Consider the following 12838-nt stretch of genomic DNA (forward strand, 5'->3'; position numbering starts at 1 on the left):
TAATTTTTAGACCCGTCAGCCTTAGGGTGGTCTCTCCCCCCCAAACTTTTTGACTCACCTCCTCCATTTTTTGCTCATCTGATTTTTGATGGCCTTTGGACTCTGCACACCTTACCACTGCTACTCACTCCCATAAAACATGGTTGTATTTGCTCATACCCGATTGGCATATTTAATTTACTTATAAATCCCTAATAGAGTGGTACTACGTGTACCAAGGGCCTGTAAACTAAATGCTACTTGTGGGCCTGGGGCACTGATTGTGCCTCCCACTTAAGTAGCACCTTAAACATGTCCCAGGTCTGGCATTGCAGCGTGAATGCAGTTTTAATCTGCCATGTCGAATTGTCATTAAAACTCCCTTGCAAAGTTTTAAACTCTCCTTTTTTTATTTTTATTTTTTACATGTAAGTCACCCCTAAGGTAGGCCCTAGGTAGCCTACAGAGCAGGAGGCTTTGTGATTAAAAAGGTTGGATATGTACCTTTAAGTTTTACTTGTCCTGGTGGTGAAATACACCTACAGTCATTTTATACTATTGTGAGGCCTACCCCTCCCATTGAATAACATTGGGGAGACCTAACTGCATTTGATAAGCTGAAATTTCCAGTTGGGAACTGGTAGCTATGTCATGTTTTGTGTCTTTAGAATTGTGGTGAAGAGCCCTAGTTAATTGTAAATTCAGGTTTTTTAATCACAATTATAAAAATGCCACTTTAAGAAAGTCCAAAAAGAACAGATGATAGGCAGAACACTGAAGAATGTCAAACATTTGCCCCCAGTCACAGATCTGCACCTAAATCCATTGTTTTTTTTGCATGCCACACAATTCCAGTTTGGACCAAGACGTGGCTCCTGAGCTCACTGTGTCACTGGATTCAAACCAGCCTGGCTGATGAGGTGACACCTCAAAACCGGTACCAGGATGCTTAGTTCCGGTCTAGGGAGGACCTGGCCTGGCAGTTCAGGCTGGACTGTACCCATGTGGAGCAGGGTCAAGACTGATTTGCATATGGCTGGGTCCAAACTAGGATAGCATGTGGGCAAAAAAACAATGGATTTAGTCCTATGTCTCTGACTGTGGGTGAATGTTTGGCGTTGTTCAACATTCCGTCCACCACCTGTTCTTTTTGCATTTGTTGCCTTAAGTGCACCGGGTATTCTCAGACAGGGTTTCGTGCTTACTAGTTTCAAGCTAGCCTGGCTGATAAGGGGTTATACCCCAAAACCGGTCCCAGCTTGTTTCTGGTCCAGGGAGGATCTGGCCTTGCAGTTCAGGCTGTACTGTTACCATGGGGAGCAGGGTTAAGACTGATTTGCATATGGCTGGGCAAACACAATCAATGGATTTAGGCCCAGATCTCTGACTGAGGGTGACATTGTTCAGCATTCCATCCATTGTCTCTTCTTTTTACTTTTAGAAAGTTGGCATTTTTCTACTCTTAGCCCATTTGTGCCTATAGCCTGTCCTAGGTCACATGACTTGGTGTAACTGACAGACTTTGTGCATTCCTCCCAGTCACTCACACAATAGTGGGATCAATTGTGCCTTGATGGGCTCCTGCTGGCAGGATGGGGGGGTGGGGGGCGAAGCTGAGCACAGTTTCACTTACGATTAAACAGCCTATGCTCTGCCTTCACACAAAAGGCCTAACAACCCTCTATTGTCAATTAAGCCATCTTGGAGCCAGGGTAGGGGAAGCAAGGAATTCCATGCATTTAAAAACTGTCTAGGAGCTTCTCCCACCTTTTTAGAACCAGGGCACCAGATATAAAAGTAGGACTTCAAACACCAACCCTTAAGTATACGTCTGGACCTGCGGATACTCTGCCAGACAGAAGGACTGCTGTGGTGCTCTAAGACTACCATTCTCCTGGGTTGCCACTCTAGAGGAATTGCTGCAGTGCTATGTTGATCTGCTGTCCTCTTGCCTCGGGATGAACAGGACCTGCAATTTTATCTTGAACTATGGACCTCAGAGTGACTCAAAGAGCTAGTCTGCAGGCCTCCTGAGCTGAGCCTCAAGGACGTAAATGGCTCCCCTTTGAAATCCTGGACCCGGATGTAGAGAGTTCCTGACTGGCAAAGGTGTGGGTGGGGTCTTGGACCCTTGTTGTGGCTCATGGGCACCTGAAATCAAGCATTTGGCTTTTCAAGAAAGGACCCATTTGCACTGGAACCGTACAGCTCATACTGAAATTCAGCATGAGCCACCACCAGCCCATCTCTTCACACAACAAGAATAATTGCCTGAAGGGGATTGCCAACATGAAGCAGCAGCTGATGCATCTGCAATGCCCAGCCTGCTCCTCGCACCATGCTGACTACAACACTCTCCTTGCAACTCTTTCCAATGTGAACAGGACTCTTGGCACAAAAATTTGAGAAGGTAAAACTTCAACAGGATTAATCTGGGACTGTATATTACCCGTGCTCCATCACAGTCGGCCTGAACTTTTGACCCAGTCCAGCATGACCAGTTAGCAGTGGTAGGCGCTTTATACTTTTAGGTGCTATGTTGTAGTTTATTCTTTAAAAACCCATTACTCTGTTTCGGTCTTGTTTTATTTCATAAATTAAACTGCTCTTCTAACCCTGTGTGGGGCCATAATGTTTTAGGTCTTAATTGAAAAAGACAATTGCTGACTGTTACATAAAGAGATTATAATGTAAACATCCATGTTTCTAGATCCAAAGTTTTTCATTCATTTAGAGGTGGGTGTTAACAGAAAGCTTTACTTTTTTATTTTGGATGAACTGCTCAATCTACAGAATAATTCACCAGCAAAAATGCTCTACCATTAGGATAGTAGGATGGTGAAATCTCAGACTGTGATTTCTTTTGATTTAGCATCTCTACAAATTGGAAGAACATTTCACTACAACCAAGCTCTAAACCAGCCCTTTGTCTAAACATGTTTTCATTAGTGAATACTGGTTTCAGCTACACCATTACCACGGGACACTTATCCTAATGATGTGCCTTTTTAGCAATGAACCTACAATCTTACGTCCCAGATGAAGTGGTCAATATTTGCTAGAGCTACAATTGTGAACCTTTTGAGGCTACACTTTTGTATTAAATGCTGAATAGTTAACATTGGCCGGTGAGTGTTAAAATGTGTTGTTCATGTCAGGTTACGTGAAGCATGAATGCATATTTAAAATTCAAATGGCTAAGCCCAACCTTGGACTTCGACGTGCATTCTCTAACCTTGGTGTTTGTTAGTATTCCTGTCCTCAGTCAATGAACCAGGCATTATAAAGACATGTACAGCACGGTTCAGTTAATGCTGCATCTGAGGACGTACTCCTCAATCTGAGACTTCTAAGTAGAAAAGCAAAGAAATCCAAGTTAAATAATTTTGCAAAGCCTGCTTTAGTATTTCGTGTTTCCTGTAGGAGTCTATTATACACAGATTGGGACCTATGCAGAAGGCCTTTGGTGGACTTTGATTTGAAGTACGCACAGCAGTATGCCAGAAGAGGAGATAAGTCAAAGTCAAAGAAGATTGGGAAATGCCTTGCATATTGAATTGGCACACTGCCTGGTCCTCGTGAGGGAATGCCTGCAACTCAGTCAATATCTATTAGAGAACATGCCGCAGATTGAAAGTTCCATAGGCAGGTGGTCTCAATGACAGCCTATTAGAGGCAAGGGCTGAGGGTACCCACAATGGTGGGTACACTTAGACGTACACCTCACAACACTAACCATTATGTGTGGTCCCCCCCCTCATTCAGTCAAACACCGGACAGTGGATGAGAGACAGCCTTCATCTTCGTGGAAGGTTGGATCTTCCCACATCCCAAAGGAAGACTTACAGTGATGTTTTGCACTTAGGGTGCATTTTAGAAATGGGGTCTTTGGATGCCAGTTAGGTTACCACCTGTGCAAGTACAGACCCTCACTCTAGTCAGGGTAAGTCACACACAATCCAAATTATCCTGAGCCCACCGGTAGCTTGGCACTGAGCAGTTGGGCTTAACTTAGAAGGCAATGTATAAAGTATTTGTGCAATAAATCAGGCAACAACACAGTATAACACCATAGAAATACACCACACAGGTTAAAAAAAATATAGAATATTTATCTGAGTAGATTAAGGTAAAAAAACAAATCAAGATACAATAAGTACAAGTTGAAATATGAATTTCAGAAATTGTAAAATAGCCATTAGATAAGAAATACACAATTAAGGTTTGGTTTGTCAAAGTACCTGGGGTGCGTCAAAAATTACACGCATGGAGATCGCAGAGGAGGAGGCTGTGTGGAAAAAGAGAGGGTGTGCATCAGATTTTCCGGCAACCACAGAAAATGCATCATTTCTTTTCCCGTAACACGGTACTTGTGCCGTTTCTTTGGCGTGCAGTCTGGTTTCCTCACTGCGGTGCAGGGATCTTCGTTGCACCCAGGGACGATGTGTGGAAATCCTGGGCATGCGGGGCAAAGTCACAGGCTTGCGTCTTTTCAGTAGAGCGATGTATCGGATTTTCTGTCGCATGGTAGGCACTGCATCGATTCTCCATCCGAGTTGTGCTGCGTCGTTCCAGCTCAGCTGTGCGGCAATCCAGTAGGCTGTTTGGCAAATTTCCAGTCCAACAGGTGCTGCGTCGATCTTCACTCGGGAAGTTGGGCGTCATCGTTCCGGTTCGGCTGTGAGGCAATTTTCTCATCATGGTGCAGGCTGTGTGTCGAATTTTCAGAGCACAAGGGATTCTTTGCAGAAAGTGAAGCCTTTTTGGCCCTGAGACTTCAGCAAAAGGAGGCAAGCTCAACCCAAGCCCTTGCAGACCACTTCTCAGCAGAGCCAGAGGCCAGCAGGGCAAGAGCAAGACAGCAGTCCTTTAGAGCAAAGCAGTCCAGGTGAGCTTCTCTTGGCAGGTTGGTGGTTCTCATTTAGAGTTTCTTTCCCAGGAGGTATCTTGTCAAGAAGAGTGAGTTGGGAGGGTGAGATACCTGGTTTAAATATCCAAATGTGCCTTTGAAGTGGGGGAGACTTCAAAGAGTGGCTTAGAAGTGCACAAGTTCCTCTTTCAGTTCCATCCTGTCTGCCAGGGTCCCAGTAAGGGGTTTGGCAGTCCATTGTGTGAGGGTAGGCCACTCTCCTTTCAAATTTAAGTGTTAGGATCTCCACCCTCCCGGCCGAAGAAGACCTATTCAGTATGCAGATGTGTGCAGGTGTGACTAAGCATCCTGTGTTTGGGGTTGTCTGAGTGAAATGCACAAGGAAGCTGTCAACTAACCTAGCCAGATGTGGATTGTAAGGCACAGACAGATTTAAGTGCAGAGAACAGCTCATTTTCTAAAAGTGGCATTTCTAAAATAGTAATATTAAATCCAACTTCACCAGACAGCAGGATTTTGTATTACCATTCTGGCCATGCTAAATATGGCACTGTTACCCCTTTCAGATCAGAATCTACCACTCAAACAGTATATGAGGCTAGCACTAATGTTAGCCTATGAAAGGAGCAGGCCTCACAGCAGCGTAAAACTAATTTAGGGGTTTTGCAGTACCAGGACATCTAAACTACACAGGTATATGTCCTGCCTTTCACCTACATAGCACCCTGCCCTATGGGTTACCTAGGGCCTACCTTAGGGGTGACATATGTAGAAAAAGGGGAGTCTAAGGCTTGGTAAGTACTTTTAAATGTCAAGTCAAAGTGGCAGTGAAACTGCACACAGAGGCCCGAGAGTGGCAGGTCTGAGGCATGGTTAAGGGGCTACTTATGTGGGTGGCACAACTAGTGCTGCAGGCCTACTAGTGGCATTTAATGTACAGGCCCTGACACATGTAGTACACTTTACTGGGGACTTACAAGTAAATTTAATAAGCCAATTGGGAATGAGCCAATGTCACTGTGTTTTAAGGGAGAGAGCATATGCACTTTAGCCCTTGTTAGCAGTGGTAAAGTGCGCAGAGTCCTAAAACTGGCAAAAACAGTGTCAAAAAAGTGGAGGGAGGAAGGCAAAAAGTTAGGGGCGACCACCCTAAGGCTGTCAGGTCTAACAGTGCACAACATTGTGTTGTTATAGTTAGAACCGAAAAAGTAAAATAACTCCGGGAATGTCAGAAGTGCTGGTAATGTAATTCAGTGACAGGTATGTGCAGGGTCGGCAGTCCTATAGGGTAACTTGGGAGTGCCAAGAAGACTGGGTTGGCATGTCAATGCGTGAGTTGGTTTTCAGGCATTTTCTGGGCTTCTTCATTGTCTGGTGGGCCGGTTTTACCAAATATTAGCACAAACATTGCCTGCAGCAAGCACCAATGCATGCAGCCTCCTGTACTTTGCGAAATACTTATACAGCAACTCTTCACAATTTCAAAACAGCCCCGATTTGCAAAAGTGGACACTTTATGTTGGTGGTCAAGCCAAATTCTGTTCTAGTCTGACTCTGGGCATGTGGTATGGCTTACGAAAGAGCAAATCACAAGAGTCTGCCCCAGGTGCTGTTTCCTAACTACTCAACATTTTTGTCTAAGATGGAATTGTAAGGGTATGGCTCAGTGGTTGGACTGAATAAAAAGTCTTTCTTTTTTCAATCCAAAATACATTTGTTGTTATAAAAGTGACCAAACAGGGGAGGGGACCCCATTTCTACGTGTGATTAACTCAAAGTAATCAGAACAAATAATATGCTTTCCACAAAGTTTAATCAAATGCGGTCCATGTTTACCTTTCAGAGGGATGATGAAAAGACCTTAAAACAGAGTGAGTTTTAGATGTAAGGATCATTGGCTGTCACTGTCTTAGCAGTGGCTGCTTCGGTTCTCCTTAATTCATCTATTTTCGACGTGTTTACTCTTGTTGTCTGAAAAAGTCGCATCTTAGCAAGGAAAGGTCAAATTTTCCTTCCTACTTCTGATCTGAATTTACTTTGCTGTGCAACATGAGAGACAAGCTCCGGGGAGCAGAATAAATCAATAGGTGTCTTTGCCCAAGAATAATGGCTGTGTGCAAAAATGCAGACTCCTCCTATTAAGGCATCACTGAAAAAAGGATGGCAAGAAGTAAACATTACATTTCAACTATAAGGAAATAAATGTATACTATCTGGTGCCATACTGCAGCAATGTCGTTATATACGGAAGCTTGCCATGTGCTGTTTAAAGAACCCAAAGTCAGACGGTCATTAAAGGAAACGAGTAAGTTAAATGTATGCTTTAACAACCAAGGCTAACGTGAACAGCCTATAAACATGCTCATTGCTCCAAAGCATGCAAGGATGGGAATGGGGCAGCTGAAGATGGTGTGCTAGTGATATGTGTTCTCCTGTGGGAGGGAAGTGTGTCAAACACTACACAACATGGCCCTCATTACGAGTGGCCTCTTATTTTCATTGTGGCCAGTAACAGCCTTTACCAGTCCTCTCGTATTTATGAGATCTGCAGAGACAACACAGTTCCCTTAAATTTCACCTGAAAAAAAATCTCCATGGTGAATGTTCAGCCCAAAATACGGAAAGGCCGCGGGAAGTCAAACCTGGAATAACTGAGTCCCAAGGTAATTCATCATTTCTCAGTGGATCCTCAGGCTCCAACTTGTAGGGGAACTGATTTTCCCACCCATGCAGTTATCTATACCCCACCATCACTAATTATGATGCGGTCGGATGAGGAATATCTGGCCAGTATACTAGGCCACTCACATTGAGGTTCTTTTTACAGGAAGCACAACTGCATAGTGTAATCACTGCGGCAAACCTCAATGTACTGGTTCCAATTTTACTGTTTACCCGAGATATTAAAAAAATGGTACTTCACCACTCAGACACTTTTTTCTTAAGATTTACAACAATTCCTATTTCATTACTATATTCTGAATGCTGCTGGATATGATTTGAATCATATTTGCATCTGTAAATACTTTGGTATATAATATTTTTTTTCTTCCTCTTAAAATTGCATGATTTTATCAAATGACCTCCATTGCTTCTGCAAGGATGATGTCTGTGTAGACTATACCAACAATCTGCTCCTTAGGGATTTTAGAAAATGATGTTATTTTTTTTTGTAATGCAGGTGATCTAAGCCAGGTTTTACCTTTAGTCGCTGGTGCAGGTTTACAAAAAAGACACTCCACTTCGCCTTGCTGAGTCAATGCATAGACAAATCAAAACACAGCTTCGGATATGGCATTGTTAAATAAACTATGGGAAAATCCATTATCCTGCAATAATGTAGCTGCCATGTTGCATTTTCCAATAGTTGCAGTGATTGAGCTTCCAAAAAGCCAAAAGAATGCGATTTCTTAAGGTAAACTCATTTCTGGAGGATTATCAAACTCACTCTTGGCAGTAATCTCAAACACCGTGGTGGTCATTATGAGTCCGACCACCGGCACTGCCAGGTTGCTGCCAGTCGACAGGCAGCGATGTCCAGGGGATTACGAGTACCCTTTCCGCCAGCCTTTGCATGGTGGTCGGACCGCCATGAAAAGGCTGGCGGAAAGAGGGTACTAGGTGCCCCATGGGGGCGGGCCCCATGGACGGCCCCATAGCGCTTTTCATTGCCCAAATTACAGGCAGTGAAAAGCACAACAGGTACTGTTGCATCCAACGCACCGCCACATTGTCGACGGCTCAATTATGAGCCAACGTCAATATTAAGGCCCTGTTCCCTGCTGAGCTGGCAGGGTAACTCTTAATAGGGCCGGCGGGTGGAAGACCAGCGTGGTGGTCTTCCGTGCAAATGAGTTTGGTGGGTGGCTCATACCGCCCATCAAACTCCTAATGAGGGCCGAATTCTTTAATCACAGAATTGCACGAGGTCCATGTGCAACAGCATCAAAATGGAAATATAAAAAAACGAAAATTAAATTTGATGAAAAGGAACATATATAAATACAAAAACCACCAAACATTTTTATAAAATGGCTGCCAGACGAAATTTTTCCTTTATACTTTCTCACTAAACTTAAGATATGAATAGCAGAACATTTGCAAAAGCTTTCACTTCAAGCGGGCCTGGTCCTTTAACATTTTACTTGTGATTAACAAGGAAATTGGGTATTGATACTTCCTCATCACCAGCCGTTACAACTATACAAGCACTTTCAGTGTGCATGCTGGATACTAATTTGAGATGGTTTTACACTAGCCTTGAATTTTACAAACATAAGTTAATAGTAGGAGCATTGTGCAATAACGTAGCTGCCATCTCGCATTTTTTGTGGAGAGCTGGCAACTTATCATGGTCTACCCTGGGTATATTTATAAATCCAAACTTTCACAACAATTCAGTAGCTTTGTTTCTGAATGAAAAGTGGACAAACTTTCAACGGAAGGCCCTTTGACACTGGTCACGTTTCACTAAAGCTCCCCATAACTCTTGTTCAGGTCCACAGTAAAATGTCCAGTTATAACTGATTACTTTGCCGCAGAAAACCTCCTTTGAGCCAGAGTGACACTGAACAGATAGATCAAAGAAATTTCCCATGGTCAGGAAGTAACAAAATGATTAGTTACAGACCGCCTATTGGTGTTATTCCCTACAGGCATATAGGACCTTCTGCTTTCTCCAGCTTCAGATGAGAAACTCCACCTGATAGGTAGGATTCAGAGGAAGGATCTGGGCACCTTTATCCGTTGGGATCCACAAAAGGCTATCTCCACTAGAACTTCAGCAGTGGAAGTGTCACAGAGGTGCATCTGATTTTGAATAATCTTCCTGGGCTAAGAGAAGGGGGAGGCGGGGCACACATTCATTTGTTAAGGCTGTGCCCTGGCCTCACACAAAAGGGTTGGTTACCCCCAACTGATGTTTGTAGCCTGTGCTGGAGAAGAGAGGGGGCACTCCCAGAACCAGTTGTAACTGGTTGGAACCTCCTCTCCCCTTCTTTGTTACCACACTGCAAAACTGAGTATAAGTAAAGGGGATTTTTCCCCACAGCATGGAGACACTATGAACTTAACTTACCTGTAACTGAACACAGAATGATGCTGAAGGGACTCAAACGGAATCGCCTTGGATTGCTGCTGCTGTGCTGACCTGTGTCCTGCTTGGTCACCTGGAGGAACTGCCAACTGCCTGCAACCCTTTTGTGCTGTCCTGCTGCTGGGCCTTGCCGCCCTGTGATCCATCTGCCATGTTCCCTAGGGGCGGGGTGCTTTGGCCCCTTACCCATGCAACTGCCTAAAGCGCATGAGGAGCACTTCCTTTTTCCTGATCTAGCAGCGGGCGAGCACTCTGTTTAATTATCTCCAAGCACCTCATGAGTGCTTTTATTTTATTTGTTGCGCGCTTTGGGAAGTGCGTGGTCATGCAGGAACCACCGTTGCGACCCGGGCGTTTATCAAACACAAGTGTGGCAAAAGCATGCCGTGTCCTGTGCCCCCGGGACACCATCGAGTAAAGTCTGGGGCGAGCCTCCTTGGACCGTGCGTGCCCACGGGGCAAAGCACGGTCCGAGGAGTGCACCCGGGGAACCAACTAGCATTCACTTATGCCCGCTTCACCGTAGTGGCCCAGGCGAGCTGTTTCTTCGTGGGAGGATGGGCGGGGAAGGAAGCATCATCAGAGGATCCCTGCCCCACCGGGCCCCTCAGCTATTCTGGAAGACGGGCAAGGAAAAGGAAGCCTCATCCGATTTTCCCCCGTCCCACTGGAGTACTCCTTTCCTTTCAAGGGACCGCAAGCAGGGTGGAAGCCTCACCAGAGGCTCCCCGCACCACACGGTCCTCTCCTTCACCCCTCATCAGTGTGTTGGTTTGTTTCGCCCCCACCCTTGGGAAGGCCCTTTGTGGTCCGGGGTGGGGGCTCCAGAGATCGCGGGTCCTAGGAGGGGCCTTCATATAAAAAAGGGAGGGAATGCGTGCTGCCTCCTCCTCCCAATATAAAAACAGCCCCTTGTTGGAGCGCAAGGGGGACCCCAGTTACTTCGTGGCACGGGAGGTTCCGTTCATATCCAAAACAGGTACTCTTTATGGACCCTACATATTTCAAATGTTCCTGGTATGGGCATTAATAACTGGGATGTTAACCTGTTTTCTCTTATGATGTGCCATATATTTGCTGATGTTCCTTTTATGGGCATGCTGATATGTTTTTATGACTTGCCATATGTTTTCTAATGTTCCTAGTACGGGCATTTATGATACTGTCGTGACAAGTGTATTGTGTAGTAATGTTTCCAGACTACTGCTTATGTTGCAGAATAATAAGTTACTTATCTGTTATATGTGACTACTGCTGGTTTCTGCAGGGTAACAGTATGGTGTAACGTTCTGATAACTGCTTGGGTAGCAGGGTATAACTGACATGTTGTGTTTGGTCAAATTATGCTGTGGACAATACAGTTTATTTTTATATAACTTGGTGTTGTGTTTCCTTTATGGTAGGGATGGTGCATCACGTGTGTTGTGCAAACGCTTTACACATTGCCTCTGGGATAAGCCTGACTGCTCATGCCAAGCTACCAGGGGGTGAGAGCGGGTGGGTTCTGCCTGGCTTAGGTGCATACCCTAGCTAACCAAAAAAACTATTTCTAACACTATGTTTCCAAACTATAAACAAAAAATAGTCTGGAAGTGTTGATGACACCTCACCAAATTGAGCTAAAATTCCTGTTCTTTTTTGCTCTAAAAATTTAATTAAAGTGACTCTTCCTGCTTTAGAGGTATGGTTTTAGAAAAAATATATATCTCATACAGTCTAATCACTGTAAAAATGTAATATGACTGCAGTCCCGTTCCCATCCACTGTACTACCACCTCTCTCTCCAAACAATTTCCAAGGCTGCACTACATACTTCTACCAAGGATCAATGAAAATCTCCATCTCCAAGACCCCATCTATTCTTCATTCCTTGCGCTGTGTGGATCCGCTGGTCTTCAGAAGGACACCTTTAAACAGAAATGCAGTATTGCTAGTGTTCTAGAAGGATGTGTGCCCTTGGTGTGCTCAAGTGTATTTTCTCCCCCTCTTTCAATCCTTTGTGTGGGCTTGTCTTTGAATTCAGGCAGCCTCATCAGTCCAGAAGAAATAAGGTATGCAAACTGAAGATGAGGTGTGACAGCAGGAGGTCAGTCAAGAATGTGAATGTCTATTTGCAATACACTATCACAAAGTTCAGAAAGGCACTGATAACCAATTAAAAACGTGAATATAGGGTAGCTTGGTATAGGAAATTAGAATATAAAAATAGCATTTGAAATGTGGCACAGCTCATCAATAATGTTACAAAGAAGTCTGCAACAATTACCAACTTTGTTTATAATTTGGAAAATGAGCCAATTTGGACATTCTCATATATGAAAAGGTCTCTAACAGTACAAAATTGATTTTTTAGATTGGTTGAAAATCCCTTAAGCTACAGCTCATAATTTTAATCATGTACACATAGGGTACACATTGTGAACAGTACATTTAGGGCACACACAATGATATTCCAATGCTAATGCAAGCTGAGTTGGTAGGCAAATGAACCCAGATTCCTGATGCAATAAATATGCACATTTTTAATGATAGCTTCATATTATCAATGTGTAATTCATTGCAGCATTTCTTCTTCTAACCGTTTGATTTCTGCCTTAATATGGTCAAATCCGATTTCATATCAGTTTAAGATAACTCCTTTTAAAGAATACTACATGACAATACATCAACCATTCACAATACAGCATCCTCTCCAATTACTCATTGACTTTATGCTTGTCGTTCACTATGTACAGCACTCCCCTGCCTTTTGGCTAGGTTTGTGCTATAGAAGTACCATATACATTTGTACATAAATACATACAATCGTACATAAATACAGAAGTCTGAGCCACAAACAGGAGCAAGGCCTCAAGTTTTACCAGTTAACCCAACAAGGAAGTGGGCTCATTTGA

General features: G+C 43.9%; 1 protein-coding gene across 6 annotated transcripts in view; it reads right to left on the reverse strand.

Moving 5' to 3' along the window:
* CNTN5 (contactin 5) overlaps positions 1 to 12838 on the reverse strand; it is a 3179309-nt gene that overhangs the window by 2333158 nt on the left and 833313 nt on the right. The gene's annotated exons all lie outside the window — the stretch shown is intronic.

Source organism: Pleurodeles waltl, chromosome 8 (genome assembly GCF_031143425.1).
Source record: "Pleurodeles waltl isolate 20211129_DDA chromosome 8, aPleWal1.hap1.20221129, whole genome shotgun sequence".
Lineage (NCBI taxonomy): Eukaryota > Metazoa > Chordata > Amphibia > Caudata > Salamandridae > Pleurodeles > Pleurodeles waltl.